Consider the following 22,016-nt stretch of genomic DNA (forward strand, 5'->3'; position numbering starts at 1 on the left):
TCCGATTAGCTGTTTTACACACGTTCGTAAACTTCATTGCAGTGATAATTTATTGAACTCATACAGTTTCCCTAGTTTTGTTCGAGAATCGTAATGAGTTCACCAGCGAAGAAGAAACGCTGCAAGCAACAGCAGTACTGTCAAGATACTTTCCTGTGGGTTAGACCTGGTTCAGGCGATAAACATGCTTTTTGTACATTGTGCAACATTTCGCATGCTGGACAGTTGGATCTCAGGCAACATGCCCAGTACAAAAGACACCAGTTAAGGGAGAAAGCAAGTAGTCAAACCACGAAAATGTCTAAATATTTTGTGAACACTAAGAACTCTGAAGCCAATGTTGCCACAGCTTGTGTTTTAGGACTTTTGTATCACACAGTTAAACATAACCTGAGTTATACAAGTTTGGATCGTGGCAATAAATTTACGTCATGTATATTCTGAGATTCAGAAATGTTAGTGAAAAACGCATTAGCACCTAAAACTGTCAGTGATTTTGTTAATATTCTAAAATCTCCTGAAAGTAGTAAGTTTTCCTCAGTAGCAACAGACGCTTCCAACAGAGGCAACAAAAAGATGTTCCCAATTTGTATAAGATACTTTGAACCGTTAGTAGGCGTACAGAACACACTGTTGACATTTATTGAACAGTCTGATGAATCTTCAAATGCAGTGGCAAAATTAATCGTTGATTGTCTGGAGAGCCATTCACTAAATGTTAATAATTTAACAGCATATACTGCCGACAATGCTAATGTGAATTTTGGCAGGAAACAATCTGTTTATCAATTGTAGTTTCCAAGAATCCCAACCTGCAGAAAGCCAGTTGTTCAAATCACATGGTTCATAATGCGATGAAGCATGCCATGGAAGAGCTGGAGATGGATGTAGAGAATCTTGTTTTGAAGATCTATAATCATTTCTCTGTATCAGCTAAAAGGCGTGAGGAATTGAAATCTTTTTTTTTAATTTATGGATTTTGAGTGGTCTGAAATATTAAGACATGTGCCCACAAAATGGCTCTCCTTAACTCCTGCCATTAACAGATTGATTGAGTACTGGCCAGCTATAAAGAGCTATCTCAAGAGTATTGATGCCTGTCGAAAGCAACTTTAGTATTTTTAGCTGAAGACCCAGAGAAGGAAATTTGCATTTTGTATCAAATATAGGAGGTCAAATGCAATCAGTATTAAAATACCTGGAAAAAAGGGAGCTAAGTATTATTGAATCTCATAACAGTCTGTGCATGATCTATAACAAGATCACACAAAGAAAGAACGATAAATTCTATAGGAGTGAAACTAAGAAATTAATGAGAGAGACTTCATCAACATCCCTTAAGAATATTTCATGTGATTTTGATCGTTTCTATGACACATTGCTGAAATATCTCGAAAACCATTATGACTTCTCAACTAGTAATAAGTATGCAAGGTTGGAACCTCTTTCTTTGAATGAGGATATACAATATTATGACTTTGCAATTGAAATACTCAGTCTACAAAATCAAGTCAACCTCGACCCGCTATATGAAGAATTTTGTGAGGTGAAAGATAACTTTACTGACTGTATCACTAAGAATGGTGATGTTGTGTCTAAGTGGGTGAAATTCTTCACACTATTGCCTCAACAAAAAGTGACAAATATCTCTCTGCTCATATGTTTTATACTAAGCATACCAGGTTCAAATGCTTTTATGTAACAAGTGTTTACGATGATGAAGAACAAGTGGACTGATGTTAGGAACAAGTGTTCACCAGAACTAATAAAATCAGAGCTTCAAATTGTAATAAATTTTGACACGTCCTGCAAATAGTTTTATAACCTAGTAATGAATGACAGTAGATTCCTAGATAAAGCTAAATCAGTTCCAAAATACGAAAGTGGTACGAAACAGTAGGGTTTAAGACGTGAGACGTAAATGTGAGTGGTTTTTGATCGAAAATGGCATTTAATAAAAATATGAATGCATGAGTCATTAAAAAATATGTCCATGAAAAATTTTCCTTCTTTTTGTGAAGAAAGAGGCAACCCTATTTTTTTAGGTAGTGTATTAAAATAAAACTACCAGAGATGCTTTTCAGTAAGTCATAATATCTTACTTTTATCCTGACCAAAACCTAAAAATCTTCCTTTTTGTTGCTGACCAAAACCTGGCAACCCTGGCCTATTCCTGTCAAATAGCACCAATAGGTCCGTTCAAGGATTTACGTCTCCATCCGACGGATTAATCACCATCAACAGCGTCATACATATGAGCATTGCGGAGAGGTATGAAAATGAACCCCAGCCGGCCAATATTCTGATAGAGAAAATATTTTCGTCCAGCGGGACTCGAACCGGCTAACCACGGTGGCATACCATATAGACTTCACGCCATAATTATCATGGCCACCAGGCGAGCTGAATTGCCAGATGGAATGACGTCTGGAAACGTGCAGAATGAATGTCTTGAGTATGCCTACTTAATATATCAGACGATACCGTTCTACCCAGGTGAAGCCGAGTTCATCAAAACCGGCTTGACTCTCCCAGTGACAACATATAACTCTGAAGACACATTCAATACGGCGCTTCAAGACTTGATACGTCCGGTCCATGGTGTGTTGGCCTTTGGCTCAATGGATTCCGCGTTCGATTCCCCGCCTGGTTGGGCATTTTAAACTTCAGTGATTAATTCCTCTGGCTCAGGGGCTGGGTTTGTGTGCTATCTTTTACGAAACAATTCAACACAGGTAGAAACCCGCCCTAACATACACTCAGGCCGCTTAGAGGCGTCAACTCTAAAGACTTTGAATCGATCTACGATGAGAGACTGTGAACTGTGCATGCCCAATATTTACAGGAAGAGAGTGCAAGAAAATACTGATACTGTGGTAAAGAAATTTGGACAGCAACCAAAATGCCTCTAGCTTTTGTTCTAACGTTGTTTTTCAACTGACTAGATTGTTCAAAGTTTTATTGCATGTTCATTGACTTATATGCGCTGCATATAAAATGGCGGTAGGCTAGTTGCTTTACGTCGCACCGACACAGATAAGCCTTATGGCGACGATGGGATAGGAAAGGGCTGGGAGTTGGAAGGAAACCATGGCGCTAGGCTGTCAGTATTATAACGGCCGCAGGGTTTTGAGTGATTCGATAGCTGCAGTCGCTTAAGTGCGGCCAGCATCCTGTAATCGGGAGATAGTGGGTTCGAGCCCCACTGTCGGCAGCCTTGAAGATGGTTTCCCATTTTCACACCAGGCAAATGCCGGGGCTGTACCTTAATTAGGGCCACGGCGGCTTCCTTCCACTTCCTAGCCCTTTCCTATCCCATCGTCGCCATAAGACCTATCTGCGTCGGTGCGACGTAAAGCAAATAGAAAAAAAAGACTTGCTTATTAGAAATAAAAGACAAGTATTATGTGGAAAATAAATTTTATTCAATATAACGTGGTACACTTGGAATGTGGGTATAACTCTGTGTAGTGTAGGTCTGTGATACGAGAAATCAGAGACTAATTTAAGAATTCGGTAGTAATATTGCAAGTAACTATACAACTGACCACGATGTATTCACAACGACAGCTAATCTCCAACTGAGCGTGAGAGTCAACAAAGCGCCATCTTATAACTAGAGATGGGAATTATAGGCACGAATAGATTAGAATGCAAATTTATTTGAACAAGGCGCAAGTGAAATCTAGCCGCTCTACAGATATGTCGGGGAGTTGCATAACTTTTAGGGGTTCTGATAGTTCAGATCAAAAATATTTATACAAATCTCACCGCAGAACCGTCATGCAGGTAATATACACTTGCGCCTTGTTCAAATACATTTGCATTCTAACCTAGTCGTGCCTATAATTCCCATCTCTACTTATAACAGAGTATGCATGTGACGCCACATACACTGACTGACAGAGCAAATGCAACACCAAGAAGGAGTGGTCAGAACTTTATGCCAATTGCAGGGTAGACTGACGTCACTGATGTATGCTCATGATGTGAAATGCGCCGCTGTGCTGCGCACGTAGCGAACGATAAATGGGACACGGCGTTGGCGAATGGCCCACTTCGTACCGTGATTTCTCAGCCGACAGTCATTGTAGAACGTGTTGTCGTGTGCCACAGGACACGTGTATAGCTAAGAATGCCAGGCCGCTGTCATTTCCAGCAGACAGACGACTTTACGAGGGGTATGGTGATCGGGCTGAGAAGGGCAGGTTGGTCGCTTCGTCAAATCGCAGCCGATACCCATAGGGATGTGTCCACGGTGCAGCGCCTGTGGCGAAGATGGTTGGCGCAGGGACATGTGGCACGTGCGAGGGGTCCAGGCGCAGCCCGAGTGACGTCAGCAAGCGAAGATCGGCGCATCCGCCGCCAAGCGGTGGCAGCCCCGCACGCCACGTCAACCGCCATTCTTCAGCATGTGCAAGACACCCTGGCTGTTCCAATATCGACCAGAACAATTTCCCGTCGATTGGTTGAAGGAGGCCTGCACTCCCGGCGTCCGCTCAGAAGACTACCATTGACTCCACAGCATAGACGTGCACGCCTGGCATGGTGCCGGGCTAGAGCGACTTCGATGAGGGAATGGTGGAACGTCGTGTTCTCCGATGAGTCACGCTGCTGTTCCGTCAGTGATAGTCACTGCAGACGAGTGTGGCGTCGGCGTGGAGAAAGGTCAAATCCGGCAGTAACTGTGGAGCGCCCTACCGCTAGACAACGCGGCATCATGGTTTGGGGCGCTATTTCATATGATTCCACGTCACCTCTAGTGCGTATTCAAGGCACGTTAAATGCCCACCGCTACGTGCAGCATGTGCTGCGGCCGGTGGCACTCCCGTACCTTCAGGGGCTGCCCAATGCTCTGTTTCAGCAGGATAATGCCCGCCCACACACTGCTCGCATCTCCCAACAGGCTCTACGAGGTGTACAGATGCTTCTGTGGCCAGCGTACTCTCCGGATCTCTCACCAATCGAACACGTGTGGGATCTCATTGGACGCCGTTTGCAAACTCTGCCCCAGCCTCGTACGGACGACCAACTGTGGCAAATGGTTGACAGAGAATGGAGAACCATCCCTCAGGACACCATCCGCACTCTTATTGACTCTGTACCTCGACATGTTTCTGCGTGCATCGCCGCTCGCGGTGGTCCTACATTCTACTGAGTCGATGCCGTGCGCATTGTGTAACCTGCATATCGGTTTGAAATAAACATCAATTATTCGTCCGTGCCGTCTCTGTTTTTTCCCCAACTTTCATCCCTTTCGAACCACTCCTTCTTGGTGTTGCATTTGCTCTGTCAGTCAGTGTATTTAGTACAAATTTTGCCTTACTTTGAAGCGCTATTTCATGAAAACTTCGTTTCAGATTTTCATTATTATTATTATTATTATTATTATTATTATTATTATTATTATTATTATTATTATTATTATTATTGCAAGTTGCTTTACGTCGCACTGACACAGATAGGTCTTATGGCGACGATGGGACAGGAAAGGGCTAGGAATGGGAAGGAAGTGTCCGTGGCCTTAATTAAGATACAGCCCCAGCATTTGCCTGGTGTGAAAATGGGAAACCACGGAAAACCATTTTCAGGGCTACCGACAGTGGGGTTCGAACCTACTATCTCCCGAATACTGGATACTGGCCGCACTTAAGCGACTGCAGCTATCGAGCTCGGTATATTATTATTATTATTATTATTATTATTATTATTATTATTATTATTATTATTATTATTATTATTATTATTATTATTATTGTTTTGCAACAGGTAGCCTTCTCATTTACCTGTCAATTGAGACATTATACACAATCGTAAGTAAAATACTCTCCACGACATCGTTCTACCCAGACACTAAAAGCGTCTTAAGTTTTTTCTTTCCATATACGACTTGTACGTAAGTCTAGGTTAAAATTAATAGAAATGTACACAGAGTTCGGCTTTATAGATTCGTTAGTGTTAAATGCATGCACTGAATTTTCATTTTATTGAAATATTGTATTCTACAGTACAGGACGTATTTTGCTTGCGGATTTTTTATCCTCTTACACTCTTCTCGCGGTGTCCATGTCAGTAGCACAGATCAAGATTTGGTCGCATGGTTTGGGAACTTTGAATTAAAAGCTAAACTGTTTGTAACATAAAACCAAATAGATAAAACTAGAGGGCCGTAGGTAAAGAACACGTAAAATTGCAAGCTTTCTTGCTCGCTCACATTTTTGGGATATACAGCAGCTGTTCTCGAGGTTGGCCATGGAAATATTATAAATTTGGATTCTATTCACGTTTGCCATCATGTTCGTGGAGTGGGAACTTAGCCTAATCAAAGTGATGCTGGACAGCACGTTCAGCCATAAACGATTATTCATACTCGTACTAACAACGACATTGTCGGCGTCACAGCTTGGAAGTATTAATTGTCGTACATATTGAAACGCCTCTGGCAGAAAAATATAACGCCTGTCAACATTATTATTCATTGACAATACAAGCTTGACTTTGCGTTCGGCACCTTCCGTGACATTTTATATAAAAAGCATTTCATCGCTCTCTACATGTGAGGAATTGTTAGCGAAAGGCAGAGCTTTTCAACCAGTGATAGGCGTAGCACCGTTGGAACTTGAAATGTTGTCCAGAGGTAAGCAACGAAGTGACCGGGCAACTTTTAAAATAAGAATAAACTTAGATGGTGATGCTGCATTAAAAACGCATTTTCAAAATATTCTCTTCTCTGAATTTTGGATTGAATATTTCGAGCTGTCCCAGAAGACCAATGAAGTTTTTGGTGCCCTCATAGACGACAAACTTATGTGAGCAACCGAAAGACAATCACCGATCAATTAACAAACAAAAAGTATTTCAGTTCAGAATATGATTCAGTCTTTTTCCTTAAGTATTGGTGATACTCAAAAAGTTGGAACAGGAGGGTGATACTTCAGAAAAAGGTTGGGAAGCTCTCGCATAAAGTGATAAATTCTGTTAAGTGATCAGCACGGAGGTTGATTGAATCCTCAAATAACATAACCATAGATTACGTAATTTCACGGAAACCGGAAAAAACTTGGCAGTGTTAAAATGGGGCGTTCTAGGATAGATGAGAAGTGATGTAGTTTGCCATTACTTCCTTCACCGAGCCAGAAAGTTCCATTTCCAAACTACTGACCCTGTGACTAACGCCTTGTTCAACATCCGAACGCACTAGACGTGCTCAGAAAACCTCGGCCGCTTCCATACTGTTGGAGTCATAAAGAAGACTCAGACTTCCGTGGACGCTATATTTTACTCTGACCTCTGCCAAGAGACAGATGTAAAAATACCGCATCTATCAAAAAATAACAAAGGGCGGAAAGTGATTGTAATAAATATTTATTTTATGAATAATTAACCTTCATCACATGCCTTACAGGCTCATAAAGGCAGTCTCAGCACTAAGTGGGTTAGCTCAATCCCCGTTCATTGTCCCTGGCTTCTCACAAAAATGGCCCTATTTTCAGTCCCGGTCAAGGCATGTGGAATGTTTCAAATGGAAATGCACATGCCTATGGTTCGAATTCCATGAAAAACTTAGGACCCGTGGTGACGATTATGATATTACCAGATACATAAAACTAAAAGAGGCAATCCGCACACATGTGGGCTGTTACATGAAGGAGTGGTGAGGAAATAACATTGACAGCTTAAGGGGTCTATGAGGTATCAGTTTCCGAGCCTCATGAGACGTCTGGTCGTGACATTCCAGGGAAGGGTGGTAGCAGTTCCTCACCAGGGGTGATGTCGCGGCCAGACAGATTTAGGACAGATTTAGTATATATTTATGTAGTAAAGTAGTTAGTTTAGTTACAAATAGAGGTAGTGTGTTGCATGTGGAGCTGGCGATCCGCCCATGTGCAAGATGCTACATGGTAGATTTAGAAGTAGGTAAGTAGTTAGTGCTTAGCTATAAATAGTCTGTGAAAGTTTATTTTAATTGCATATTGGAACATTGTAACTGGTCGAAAGCCTGTTATGTTCAGTTCAATAAATTAAATTCAATAAAACTAAAAGCTTGTGTTCTGTTGATAGCAGTGTGCGCCCCATGGTTATTATTATTAGCGTTTCCAGAAGTAGATGTCTCGTTTCTAAAATTCTGAACTTCCTAACCGGGAATCTAATTCATGCCATCCTCATGATCCAAGCGCAGCTTTATGACATCGGCTAGGCAGTCCCTTAACATATTTAAACTTCGATTTCTTTAAAAGAATAATGATCGAAATCAGTAAACATGACAATCATGTCCGACCTAAGTGTAACTGTTTCACACTTGGTTAGATCTGCACGATCCTGACGTGTGATCCTTAGGAAGGTCTGCTATTGGTATCACATCAAGTGTAACGATACTGCGGGTACAGGCTCATTAATTACCCGGCAATATGCAGTTGCGCCACGTCGCGCACCAGAATGAGGTGATTATGAACCGCCGCTAGGGTCAGTTAATGAACAGAGTGGCTGGAAACGTATGTCGTCCTTCATTTATCTCTGGTCTCAACTGGCCCTGAGTTGAGTTTGTATGTCCTTATTTTTATACCAAACTCTTGAGCATATCTTCTCATATGCACTGTTTAACCTCACAAGTGCTAATGTGTCCCACATTCTCCACATTTCAGAGCCCTTTTAGAGGCTACCAAAACGAGGTGGTAAGGACGAACTCGGTTAACTCCGAAAGACGTGGATTCGATTCTCTGCCATTTAGCCGAAAAAAATAGAATTGAGACTTCCACTTCTGGAGAGGCTCTGGGGTTCACTCATCCTACTCAACAAGCGAGTACTAGGTTAATTCCTGGGAGCAAAGGCGGTTGGCTATAGATCTAACCAATCTATCCCGCTTAGTTGTAAAGCTACGTACAGCGAAGCCTTTAACTTCCACTCCTCCAAAAGCCTTCGTGACCAGTACGGAGATGACTAATTGAGACCCCTTTCTTTTTCCCTGCCATCTTCATTATTCATATTAATCATCTTATCAAAGTTTTATTAAATGTATATTCTAACAGCTACCGGTAATAAACAGATCTCATGATGTTTGTAATTTTGCCCCGCAGGAATTCTTCGCTGGGGTCAAACTCGACTATTTTGGGAACAGAAGGACAACGACAAACAACTGCGTCAATATGGTCGACATCCCTTATTTTTTATTGACTGGATTTATAACTGCTGTGTGAAGCTTTCAAACACAATAGTTAATGGTCTTAATAACGGAGTGTGCTCAGCTACATTCACGGGGTAAGGTAATCGCCTACTTACTTGTATTTATTGATGTGGTTAGTTAGTTTTTAAAACACCCTACAAAAGGTAAGCTCGATGGTATAATATCAAGACTAATAGAAATGAACAGTGTCACGACTCCCCCTGAATCACGTGTTAACAGACACGGCGTACATGTTGTACGCCTGCAGCGCTGCTGTCGATGTAAAGGCAAGTAAGCGCGTTTTGTCGGCTTAAAGCGGAAGTGTGTAAACATTTTCGGGTCATTTTTGTCAGTTGTATATGCGCCAGATATCTGGAATTAACTTTTTATGAACTGAAAAGTGAAAAATATTAAGTATTTGAGAAGTAGGACGTATATTTCGGCGTATGTTTCAGATTTCTACCGCATGTGAGTATGCCTACAACTTCATTAAGAAGGAAGCCTAACTTACCAGTGTCGACTTAGTTAAATGTAACATAAAATATACACACTACAGTTTCACTGGATGTTATGGTGTTATAATTTATATTGAAATTATGTGTTTGACAGACTGGAACTTGATATCTCCCGGGATGCAAGTCGGGTTATGATAAACAATCGAATGAAATACTTGTTTTTCACCCCAAAAGATCCCAATCTGTTCTCCGAGTGGACGAAGGCTAATCCACGACAAAATCTGTCTTTGAGTGATAAAAGTCGTATCAGCGATCTGCATTCTACGGCCGAACTTATCCCAAAAATGTGATAGTTTCATTATTAATCTGAAAAAGTGGAAGTTCCAAGACAGATACGCATAGCAGTCCCACACATTTTTCCAAATCTTTCTATATACAGTATTTATCCTGAAACATCATAGTAAGCAGATCTCCATATCAACGCCAACCTACCAAATCAGATGTCCCTTCCACTCATGGTTATTCCATACTGAACTCCCCCAGTATTAGCTTTGTATGCTCAAAGTGTTGGTGATAACTCAAAGGTTAGTGCTCATAATCAGAGGGAATTGGGTGTGGGTGGTGAAAGAATTGAAAAATTGGTTTAATTATTGTATGATGATACTTATATCGTTATATACACTTATATCTCAAAAACTGAAGATGTTACAGACGTGGAAATATTTGGAATCTCCTTTAAAAATGAAGGAACTTGTATTTTGTTTTTCGATTACAGAGAAGACTGCTTCTCACATGTACAATTATATGTCGCATGGTCATCTTAGCCCCAAAAGGCAATACTATAAACGTGGTTTACAAAGAGTTTCTGGGGTAAATGAAACTCAATTTTTCGGTGAGTTTTTATACTTTTTCAAATGATGTCTTAGTACAGTATCGAGGAACGATTACTTTTATAAAATTACGGAATCCACGCGAGCGAAGCAGCGGGTAACTGCTAGTCCTTATACATAGAGAAATTCCGCTCGATATCTACAGAAACCAATCGAGCATATTTTGTCGACACTCCTAAAGGGAGTTCAGTCAAAGTTGCAAAGGTTTCCGCACTCATCAAGATGTTTCACAGCTCCTCCTTCTTCAAACCTTCTTCCATACTCTGAATCATGTCAGACAAGTATACTTGTAGTTATGCACTGCAAAAAATTCCAACTCTAGGTCTTTGTTGTTGAGTAATTGTTGGGCCTGCTTAATGGCTGGTGCATCCGTTGAGTCTAGGGCACATATGAAAAATATGATTTTATCAAAGTTTTCGCAAAAGATAACTGTCCACCTTAAACAAGTACCCCACCTTGCAATAACAGAAAAATGTGAAAGGCGGATCCCAGTTACTTCTTAGTACAAAACTTGACGACTGGGAGACTTTACGGGAATCTTCTTCAGAGCAGTAATGAAGTCATACACTGTTGTAATTCTCCCTGATACTTTCACAAACACGGTGTAGTCTATGTGCCATACTGACGTTATGGTACATGCCCTTCAGTTGTTGGAAAGCCGAAAGCATGTAGTGTGCTTGATCAGTCAACACAAGCCTGCCTTTTTCGTATTGTATGCCTCCTGGCCACATGTTGTATATGAGTCATTGAATGGATAATGGAGATACCAACACTTTCAAAATATATCTCTGCAGCTTATCAGAAATTTCAGCTAAAATGAATCCCACTTCATGTTTTCCGACCGACCTTCTATTTTCTCTAAGATGTTCTCATAAATTGGCTGTACGTATTATTTTTTCTCGGAGTGCTCTCATCTGGTAATCATCTTTCCGTGTACTTCTCAAGGAATGATCTGAATGAAGGATTGTTTTACCTTGTGGACTGGAATTACTGACTGGATTAATGCAATTGCAAGATTCACACTGAACTCATGGAATGACAGCTTTTTTTCAGATCCTGAAGTGAAGGCGTGCATCAGAGTTGTTTGCTTAAGTTTCAACTTGAGAAGTTCAATATTCTTTACATTTTCGCTAAACTGGATGTGCTGGTTTATTCTGTTTATTTTCATCAATTACAATACTTACTTCGCAGACGACACTTCGAAGATAATTTGTGTCTTGAAATCTTCTGAAAGTACATACAACTTCTCCTTCTTAACCTTCGGCATGAATTTGTATTGTGAAAAATACGTTCTGGTGCAGACTGGTAAAACACTAATGCGGCCAACAAAAGAGTACAGAGTCGATAGGTGGAACCGTTAAATTCTTGCCAGTACTAACTGAAATTAGTTTAAACTGTTGCAGCATCGTTGTTTAAATTTTAATTTGATTTCACAGCAGCAGGTTGACCATTGTTGCTGGGATATGAATTGCTGGTGGTTTGCTTGAATTGTTTTTTTTAAATATTTATTTACTAGCAATTGTACCCGTGCTTCGCTACGGTATTCCAGATTGTGTACGGATATCGAAGTAAATTACTGTACACGGAGTGAATAATAATTTTTAATTGCATGTAAATTGGCGTTATCCGAGAAAAAGCATAGGGAGGTCCGCAGACGATGTTTCCAATGTAAAGTGTGAGTTGTGGAGCTGTGATGATAACGACAGGTGCACTTGTCTACCACAATTCATTATGTTTCAGAAACGTTGAATAGGGTGAAATTTGTGTAAGATTTTCACACAGTGAATTACTTTTCAGATACTTATGCGACAGCATCAAACCTAAGAATTTGGCTCATATATGGCTACTGGGTGGGCCAATATTCGTGTAGAATTTGATGATCCCATCTTTCCTATAAGTCAATCAAACCATCAATTATATGTGTACAAAGTGCAAAATGTAGGTAAATCCAGAAATAGAGAAAAAATTAATGTATAAGGGATAGAGATACGACAAAAGGTCATAGGACCGAAGTTGTAGATCACTCCAAATTGAACAGAGATTGTGCCATCCGTTTTGTGATACGACTTACCGTTTAGCCACGAAATACATCGAAAGAAAGGACTGCACCATCATTAAAATTGCCTCCATATTTCGATATTTTTCGGGGGTAAAAATAAAATTTTTAAACATCTCGTAAATTTTCCGTCGGTTACATGCTAAAAGCTATAATTTTGTAAAATTTCAATTTTCTAACTCGTCTGGGAGACTGTGCTGCGATCTTGATATGAGAGAGTGGGTTAAAAATCAAGACTTTCAGGAAACATTTAAGCCCATAAAACCTGTAGGTTCTGGATAAATATCACTGACTGTGTTCTTATGCAGATTTGAAACTCCCAGCGTGTACCCGTCAGAGAATTTTGAGGTTTTTCTAGGGATCCTGAAGTCATCAGCTTGTCTGGTACCAAGTTTTAAATTTCTAAGATGTCTAGAAAGGTCTCACTAATTCACGTCTGTTTTCATTTTTATGCCTTAATTTATATATACAGCATATATATATATAGTACAGTATATATAGATCGCGCCAAACAGACTTCCATTTATTAGTGTGGATTATATTTCACCCGCTTCCCTAGTGGTTCTAGGGGCGTCTTACTCCCACAGTACGTTTTCCAGGTAGTAAGTCACACTGGAACATACACACATCCATTATCTCGGTCACTTCTGACAACTTATTTTTTCACCCTTTCTCACCCCCTATGCTGAAGTTTGACTTTAAAAATCCAGAATGTTACTATTCATCCCAGCGACCCGGAAAACTATGGATTCAGCAGTATATTCGGTTATTATTACATCTCACTCCCACCTCCCCAACCCTAAAGGGGGCTAAACTTTGAGTTTTAAAAAATCGGAATGTTACTATTCATCTCAGCGACCCCGAAAACTATGTATTCAACACTACTTTCGATTATTTGTACATCTCAGTCCCCTTGCCCCCCCCCCACCCCACGCCGCTAAGGGTTCCTGGGGTGTTTTACCCCCATGTGGTTTATCTCCTGATACTAAAAATTTGGGGTGTCACTATTCATCTGAGCGACCCCGAAAACTATGTATTCGACACTATTTTCTATTATTTCTATATATCACTCTCCCATCGCCCCCCACCACGAAGAGTGCTGAACTTGGACATTAAAAAATTCCGGAGTGTTGGTATTCATTTCAGTGAGCCCAAAAAGTATGGATTCGACATTACATTTGATGATATTTATATTATATCACCCCCTCGCCGCCCCCCCCCACCTAAGAGTTCCTGGGGTGCACTACCCCCACGTGGTTTGTCTCCTGATACTAAAAATCCGAAGTGTACAATTCACCTCGGCGACCCCGAAAACTATGTATTCGACACTATTTCCGTTTAATTTTATACATCACTCTCTCCTCGCCCTCCACCCCATAGGGGGATGACCATGGTCTCATAAAATATCCGGAGTCTCACTATTCATCTCAGCGACCCCGACAACTATGGATGCGACACTATTTTTGATTATTTTTATATATCACTCTCCCATTGCCCCCCACCATGAAGAGGGCTGAACTTGGACTTTAAAATTTCCGGAGTGTCACTGTTCATCTCAGCGATCCCGAAAAGTATGGATTCGACACTATTTTCGATTATTTTTATATCTCAGCCCCCTCGCCGCCCCCCCCCCCTGCCCCTAAGGGTTCCTGGGCTGTCTTAACCCCACGTGGTTTGTCTCCTGATACTAAAAATCCGGAGTGTGCAATTCACCTCGGCTACTCGAAAACTATGTATTCGACACTATTTTCTTTTAATTTTATACATCACTCCCCCCCTCGCCCCCACCCCAAAGGGGGCTGAACTTGAACTTTTTAAAAATCCGCAGTGTCACTATTCATCTCAGCGACCCCAAAAGGTATGGATTCGACACTATATTCGTTAATTTGTTTATCTGATCGCCCTCGACCCCCCGCGCCTAAGGGTTCCTATGCTGTCTTCACCCCACTGGTTTGTCTCCTGATAATAAAAATCCAGAGTATACAATTCACCTTGGCGACCCCCGAAAACTATGTATTCGACATTATTTTCGTTTAATGTTATATATCACTCCCCCCTCGCCCCCCATGCGAAAGGGAGCTAAATTTTGACTTTTGAAAAATCGGGAGTGTCACTGTTCATCTCAGCGACCCCGAAAACTGTGGATTCGGCACTTTTTCGATTATTTTTATACCTTGCCTCCCCCTGACCCCCCACCCCTAAGGGAGCTATGGATGGTTTGCCCGCACAGTGCTCTTCTCCAGATAGTAAGTCATAAGTGTACCAAGTTTGGATGAAATTGCTCCAGTGGTTTAGAAGGAGATGTGTCATTTACATACACAATACATGCATACACCCATTTTTATATATAGTAAGAAGAAGAAGAAGAAGAAGAAGAAGATCATGCTTGCTTTATTATTACATAGAGAAATTTTATTTTGAACACTGCAGACAACTAAACTTAAACTGTATATATAAACTGTATATCCGAAGAAATTATTCGAATCCAAGGAATGAATATTACTTCGCTCGCGGCATGCCCAATCATGAGAATGGCTTCAATAATATCAGTCATCAGTTTCAGAGTCGTGTTCATTGCAGAGGGCAGGATTCTTATTCGTAAGAAGGATAATTGGTGCCACAATCGTCCGCTCTAAGATGTTTGAGGGTACTCCAGATGACTCCAAGTCTTTCGAAGCTCTGCCCTGTAGTCGATAGACTTGTAACTGTGTAGAACATCGGGTAATTCTTGTAAAAGTTGCTTGTTGAAAGAAATGAATGACATGATATATGATAGCAAGAATGAAAAGGATGAAACCCGGCGCCGGCACATAGCCCACTCCTCTCGAATAGCTCAAGACTTAACGTCCCGATCCGACGGACGAATCATCAACACCGTCGTATGCCCTCACACCATATAAGACCAAAAACAGCTTCCTACGTCCTGGACGTAAAATGGCTCCTTGAATATTGTGTTCTCTACCTGTACGTTGCCTAGCGACAGCGACTCTATGTATTTAATCTTGGCGACAGCACGTTGGATTGTCATATCCCAATGCACGTTTCCCGATGGTTTTTCGTTCATAACTCACCATCGAAAGCGAAAATGAAAATTCCGGCTTCGAGGTGCATTCGGACCCCCTTCCATTTACCTATGTTCAAAATTTCAGATCTCTGCGTGCTGTAGATTTTGCTGGGCATCAAGCACAGACACACAGACATAATTATAGATTGTCTGTTGTTGACTTATGATTAAATCATCATCATCATCATCATCATCTGTTTACCCTCCAGGTTCGGTTTTTCCCTCGGACTTAGCGAGGGATCCCATCTCTACCGCCTCAAGGGCAGTGTCCTGGAGCTTCAGACTCTTGGTCGGGGGATACAACTGGGGAGTATGACCAGTACCTCGCCCAGGCGGCCTCACCTGCTATGCTGAACAGGGGCCTTGTGGAGGGATGGGAAGATTGGAAGGGATAGGCAAGGAAGAGGGAAGGAAGCGGCCGTGGCCTTAAGTTAGGTACCATCCCGGCATTCGCCTGGAGGAGAAGTGGAAAACCACGGAAAACCACTTCCAGGATGGCTGAGGTGGGAATGGAACCCACCTCTACTCAGTTGACCTCCCGAGGCTGAGTGGACCCCGTTCCAGCCCTCGTACCACTTTTCAAATTTCGTGGCAGAGCCGGGAATCGAACCCGGGCCTCCGGGGGTGGCAGCTAATCACGCTAACCACTACACCACAGAGGCGGACTTATGATTAAATAAAAAAAAAATATGTTGAAGAAGAGAAAAAAAAGTCTAATCTTTTAAAAACGCAAATAAAATTTAGAGCATGAAATAGAAGAGAAAAGTGGCAAAAAGTAGTGATCTCACAAAAAGGCTCAAAAGGTGCAATAAATTGTGTTTATTTCGCTTCATTTCATGTCCCCAAATACGTATATTGACCCACCTGTATGAAAATAGCTATATTTTTGGATATATGGTGCACCTTAAAAGGGGCTGCCTGGCCGAGGCGGTAAAGGCGTGCTCGGTTCGCCCGGGAGGACGTGGGTTCGAATCCCCGTCAAGAAGTCGTAAAATTTAAGAAACGAGATTTCCACTTCCGGAGGTGCACATGGCCCTGAGGTTCACTCGGCCTACACCAAAAATGAGTACTAGGTTAATTCCTGGGAGCAGAGGCGGGTGGACGTAGAAGTAACCACTCTACCGCATCAAGTGTCGAGGTTATAGATAGTGGAAGCCTTTACCTTCCACCCTTTACCTTCCACCTCTCCAAGGGCCTTCATGGCCTGTATGGAGATGACTTTGCTTTGATTTGCTTTGCTTTGCTTTGCTTTGCTGCACATTCAAATACTTTCACTATTTATCCCCCTTTCCCCTGTATACTGGAGCTACTATTGCAACTGATCATTCATTTGGTATCGCTCTTTTATGCAAACAGTAATCAAATTAGTATTTCAGATATGGCTATAAATCCCAACACAGCCTTTAATATATTCACAGAAATCTAATAAATCCCAGCTGTTTTTCTTTCTTTCATTTTTCTTTTCAGTTTGCTTTACGTTGCACCGACACAGAGACACGAATATATATTATGGCGACGATGGGATAGGAAATGGCAACCTTAGTTAAGGTACAGCCCCAGGATTTGCCTGGTATGAAAGTGGGAAACCACAGAAAACAATCTTCAGGGCTGCCAATATGGAGTTCGAACCCACTATCTGCGGAATACAAGCTCACAGCTGCCTTCTGTTAAGTCCTCCCCATGTCGATTAATGATTTCTAGAGTGTCGTTCCTGGTAACTGTTTCTGCCTTAATGTTTCTATACATATCCTTATATCTCCCTAAAATTCATATGGCTGCCAATTACAGTGGTTAAAATAAGTATTCATACACTGCATGTGCGGCTTGTCACATATCTAATAAAAACACAAATACTTCATGCCCTAGTACATGAATTATATTCCTTAAGGAAATGTGAAGAACCATCTACGGAGAGAAAGGATGCTGTATTTAAAACAAAAAGAAACTAATATAATTTTCTATCCGCAAAATTAATATTCAAACATGCTGAAACACTGTCCTCACACACACAGTAATTCAATCAGTACTTCACACGCATTCCCTGGGCATCTATAACTGCTTGAAGCCTACGAAACATGGAGCTTACAAGGTTTGATGGAGTTTCGGCATCAATTTTCGACCATTCCTTCTTCAGATGATTGATTAAGTCTTCATTTGACGAGTATGCCCGTTTCTTTACTCTCTGTTCTAACAATGCCCATAGATTTTCTATGGGATTGAGGTTGGGCACTATAAAGGCATTGGAAGTTGCTCGCGAACATTATACTGCACCCTTCTTTTGTTATACGAGCAGTATGCTTAGATCAATGTCTTGTTAAAAAAACAAACTCGCCTTCAAGATTTAATTTCGCCACACTGGCCAGCAGATTATCACGGAGTATATTCACATACGCTGCGGTAGTCATATTATCCCCAACAAAACTCAGTTCTCCCATTCCAGCGTAGCTCATGCATCCTCACACCGTGACATGACCTCCGCCATGCCTGACAGTTGATACAATGTTCTTAAGGTCAAATTCTCGATTTGGTTTACGCCACACAAACCTTCGCCCATCAGATCCTAAAAGGTTGAACTTATTCTCGTCCGAGTATTCCATGCGAGAGCAAACTCCAGTCTTTTCACCCTATTGCGCTGATTAATGAATGGTTCATTTCTTGGCACTCTGTCTTTTAATCCAGCTTCGTGAATGTTTTTCCTTATGGTGTGAGGTGATACTTCCATGCCTGTTGCTGTTGCGACGTCTTCAGCAAGCATTCGGGCGCTCATGCCCGAATTCTTGCGCGCTTGTTGTGCTACATATCGCGATTCTTGGTCCGTTAGAGCTCTGGGACGTTCAGACCTCCGCACATTCGCCGTAGATCTTGTTCGCTTGTATTTGTTCCCAACATACTGGACAGAAACATGCGAGGAGTTCAGTTTTTCAGCAATGTTTCGGCATTTAAATTCCTCTAGCCATAAGGAAACTCTTGTTTCCTTCACAACAGTCTTCAACTCACCCTATCGACGTCCCCTCCCTGTACACCATTAGTTTCAGGCACTAATATTCACTGTTAAACTACATGCACTATGAATGATTTGTTCTCGGCTGTCAGTCGGCAACGTTTACGTGCCATACATGACTACAATCTAATTGTATGAAAACTATTTTTGTGTTCCGTTGAACAATAATTTGTTATGAATCTAAGAATATAGTGCGTACACCCAATCAATGTATGTCAAGCAGTAGTGCATATGTAGGGTTAGTATTATAGATCGCTTACCGATAATTCTCGTTTGTGAACCGTTTGAAACTATACAAGTATGAACATTTTTTACGTTACCCGCTATATGTTTGCCAGCATGTTATCCTTAGCTGACTTTTTCGCTGAATTCAATTTCCTAGTAAGCTCCTTCAGTCTCTTCTTATTCCCGCATTCATTCCTAGCTCTACAGTATTTCTTTCTAGTCTGTTTTCCTGTTATAATATAATGGGTCGTTACTATTCCTTACCCGCTTCGGCCAGTAAATACGCAAATGTTACACTGCTATGATTGCAGGATAGTTTGAAGAGTTGAAAGTTTCTTGATTATTTTCCACTAAGCCTGTCACAGACCCATTGTTCCACTTTCATCAGCCGCGAGGCGGCAGATGTTTGTTATATCCGCCGCTTGGAGCGCTTGGTCCACGGTCAATCGCAGAAGACTCGGCATGTTATTTCCTTTTTAATTTGTCGCCTCTAATGGTTTGTGATGAAATCAACAGTTCACAGCCAGCGGTCACAATCACGCTCTCAGGTAATCGATATTTACCGTCATACTCGCAGCATTTAAATTAGAATTACGAGACCTGGAATCATTGTGAAAATATATCAATGGCTACAAAGCATGTCTAAAGTGAAATTAAATTTAAATTATTGGTTTTTAATTGAAATCTGGAAACATTGCGAATATGTTCTGGTATTATATGCATACTTCAGAAATAATAATAATAATAATAATAATAATAATAATAATAATAATATTCTTTTATATTTCACTAGCGTATTTGATGCCATCGATCCCTCATGGCTTTTTTTCTTTCCAAATTGCAGTCCTTAAATTTTAATCAGAAAGCGCTGAGATGTTCTTATTTATCTCACAAATCATCGTGAGTATATTGTTATTATTATAATAAATCAATGTGGCGAGAAAAGATCTTCGTGTCCCACAAGAATCAGTCCTGGGTCCTCTCCTGTTCACAATATATAACTTATCATCAGATCGATTAAACACTGCAAGTATTATATTTATGCCTAGGATCTGAAAATCTATAACTATAATAGTAATAGTAAGCGATATGTAATGGTAACATTGAGCTAATTAACAGCTATGCAATTTCAAACAACCTTAAATTAAACTCCTACAAAACGCAAACTATCATTAAAGGTACATAAAAGAATCTGAACATCTCAAAACAAAACTAACGTTGGATTTATTCTTACAGAGACTCTAAACTGGTCAGCGCAAGTTACCAATGTTTGAAAAGAAAAATTTATCGTGGCTTGCACTTTTTAAAATGATTGAGAAATATATTTCCTCGGTCATTAAAAATTCAGCTTGTGCAGTCATTTTTATCTTCCATCTTCGATTACTGTGACGTAGTTTTTTACTGATATAACAAATTAATGAAGTTTGAAATGACAACGCACTCAAAATGCTTGTCTCAGATTCGGTATGAATTACAATAGGCCTATAATGCTCGAGTTTCTCCCTACTAAAAACAAATCTCTTGGCTACGAAGGCATAAGGCCAAGGCGATAGGCCTATACCGCATTCAACTACTCTTGTGTACTGGGTACTTTCTGAAGATATTCCGGCTTATCTCTCAGCAACTTTCGTTACCTTGAGGCTCTACATACATCTCCATAGTACCCCTTCAGTGTCTTCCCTAGAAAAACCCATCCACTGAACAATCACATATCATTGATCTTTAACTGTCACCGCCTCAGGATGGAGGAATGCTTTCCCCAAAAACATCAAGGATGCTTCATCAAAAAAATAGGTTTAAAACCTCTTAGCAACAGTTTCTCGTTAGTACTTCCAGCGAGGTATCTGTATGAGTGGAACAAGTGATTGTGTAAGAAAATGTTGTGACATTAATGTATAGTTGGAGGAAACATTAATTTAAAACATTGTCCGACATAAGGCTTAGCTCTCGGAAATTATTAACATAGTTTAAGTCTAGAACTTTTACACTAATTATGATATTTTTTTCTCGATTAAGCTGATTTCCTCTCTTAATATGTTTTTGTTTTATTTAATAATGTGTATTAACGCCTACGCGCCCATAAACGAATACAGTCGAAGAAATCCTGAAAAAGTAGACGTCTTCTGGGACCAACTAGAAAGTGAAATTTTTAAAAAACTTCCGGTAATGTTAAAATTTGAATGGGCCATTTCAACGCGCAAATTGGGAAGGTGGTAGTGGTGGTGGTGATTATTGTTTTAAGAGGAAGTACAACTAGGCAACCATCTTTTATCCAACACTAATCAGAGGGGAAAATGGAAGGGATCCGACACTTCGAAAAATGAAGATATCGGTCAAAGGAAGACAAGGGCCGCGAAGGGTGTGAAAATGAAAGACTCCCTAGCCCTCGCAAACCTAATAGCGTCGGGGTCGGAAAAGAACAAGAGTTGGCCAAGAGAGGTCGAATAGGATACATGAAAGTGAGGAGCCTGGCACAAGTACTGTCCGCACACTTTATCTTGGTGCATTTACATCCTAGTGCTGAATCGGTCGACCTCGGCGATGTTCGAGATTCGTACTGGCAACCTTTGAAACACAAACTATGAATCGCTTAAGCATCGTTGTGCGACATCTGGCGTAAACTTTACGTACTGGTACTGTTGTTGTTGTTTACACATCAAAGCCAAAGTATAGAATTCATGCTAGGAACAAGATTCGCATCGAGAGATATGTTTTATAATGTTATATAATGTGTATGTGACATAGTTGTTGGCTTAAGATGATAACGGTTTAGAAATTTCATATCGATCGATCATATTCTCGATTCAATTCAGATTTCATTTTCAATCAGTTGGCAGCACCAGGCAGCACTATCGATACCCGGACAGCTCCCTCCTTACTCCACACCCCCGTACGCAAATGCATCAAGATAAAGTGTGCGGACAGTAAGTGGAAGCAATGCCAGGACTCAGCTAAGAGCCCCATGGTCGCCAACCCACTCTCCAAAGTTCAGAGCCCTTGGGGACCATTTTAGTCGCCTCTTACGACAGGCAGGGGATACCGTGGGTGTTATTCTACCGCCCCCACCCACAGGGAGTAATTTGGGAAGGAATGACGGTTTAGGAATATCGTTGGCAATTACCCTGCACACAGTAGAACAAACGTCTCGGATCAAGGAAGGACCTG

At 41.0% G+C, this 22,016-nt stretch overlaps 1 protein-coding gene across 1 annotated transcript in view; it reads left to right on the forward strand.

Annotated features, from left to right (window-relative positions):
* LOC136857125 (uncharacterized) overlaps window positions 1–22,016 on the forward strand; it is a 341,551-nt gene that overhangs the window by 14,950 nt on the left and 304,585 nt on the right. Inside the window, exon 2 of the mRNA XM_068225068.1 lies at window positions 9,075–9,255. The gene's annotated coding sequence lies outside the window, so the exon portion shown is untranslated. The remainder of the gene's footprint in view (window positions 1–9,074; window positions 9,256–22,016) is intronic.

Source organism: Anabrus simplex, chromosome 1 (assembly GCF_040414725.1).
Source record: "Anabrus simplex isolate iqAnaSimp1 chromosome 1, ASM4041472v1, whole genome shotgun sequence".
NCBI lineage: Eukaryota > Metazoa > Arthropoda > Insecta > Orthoptera > Tettigoniidae > Anabrus > Anabrus simplex.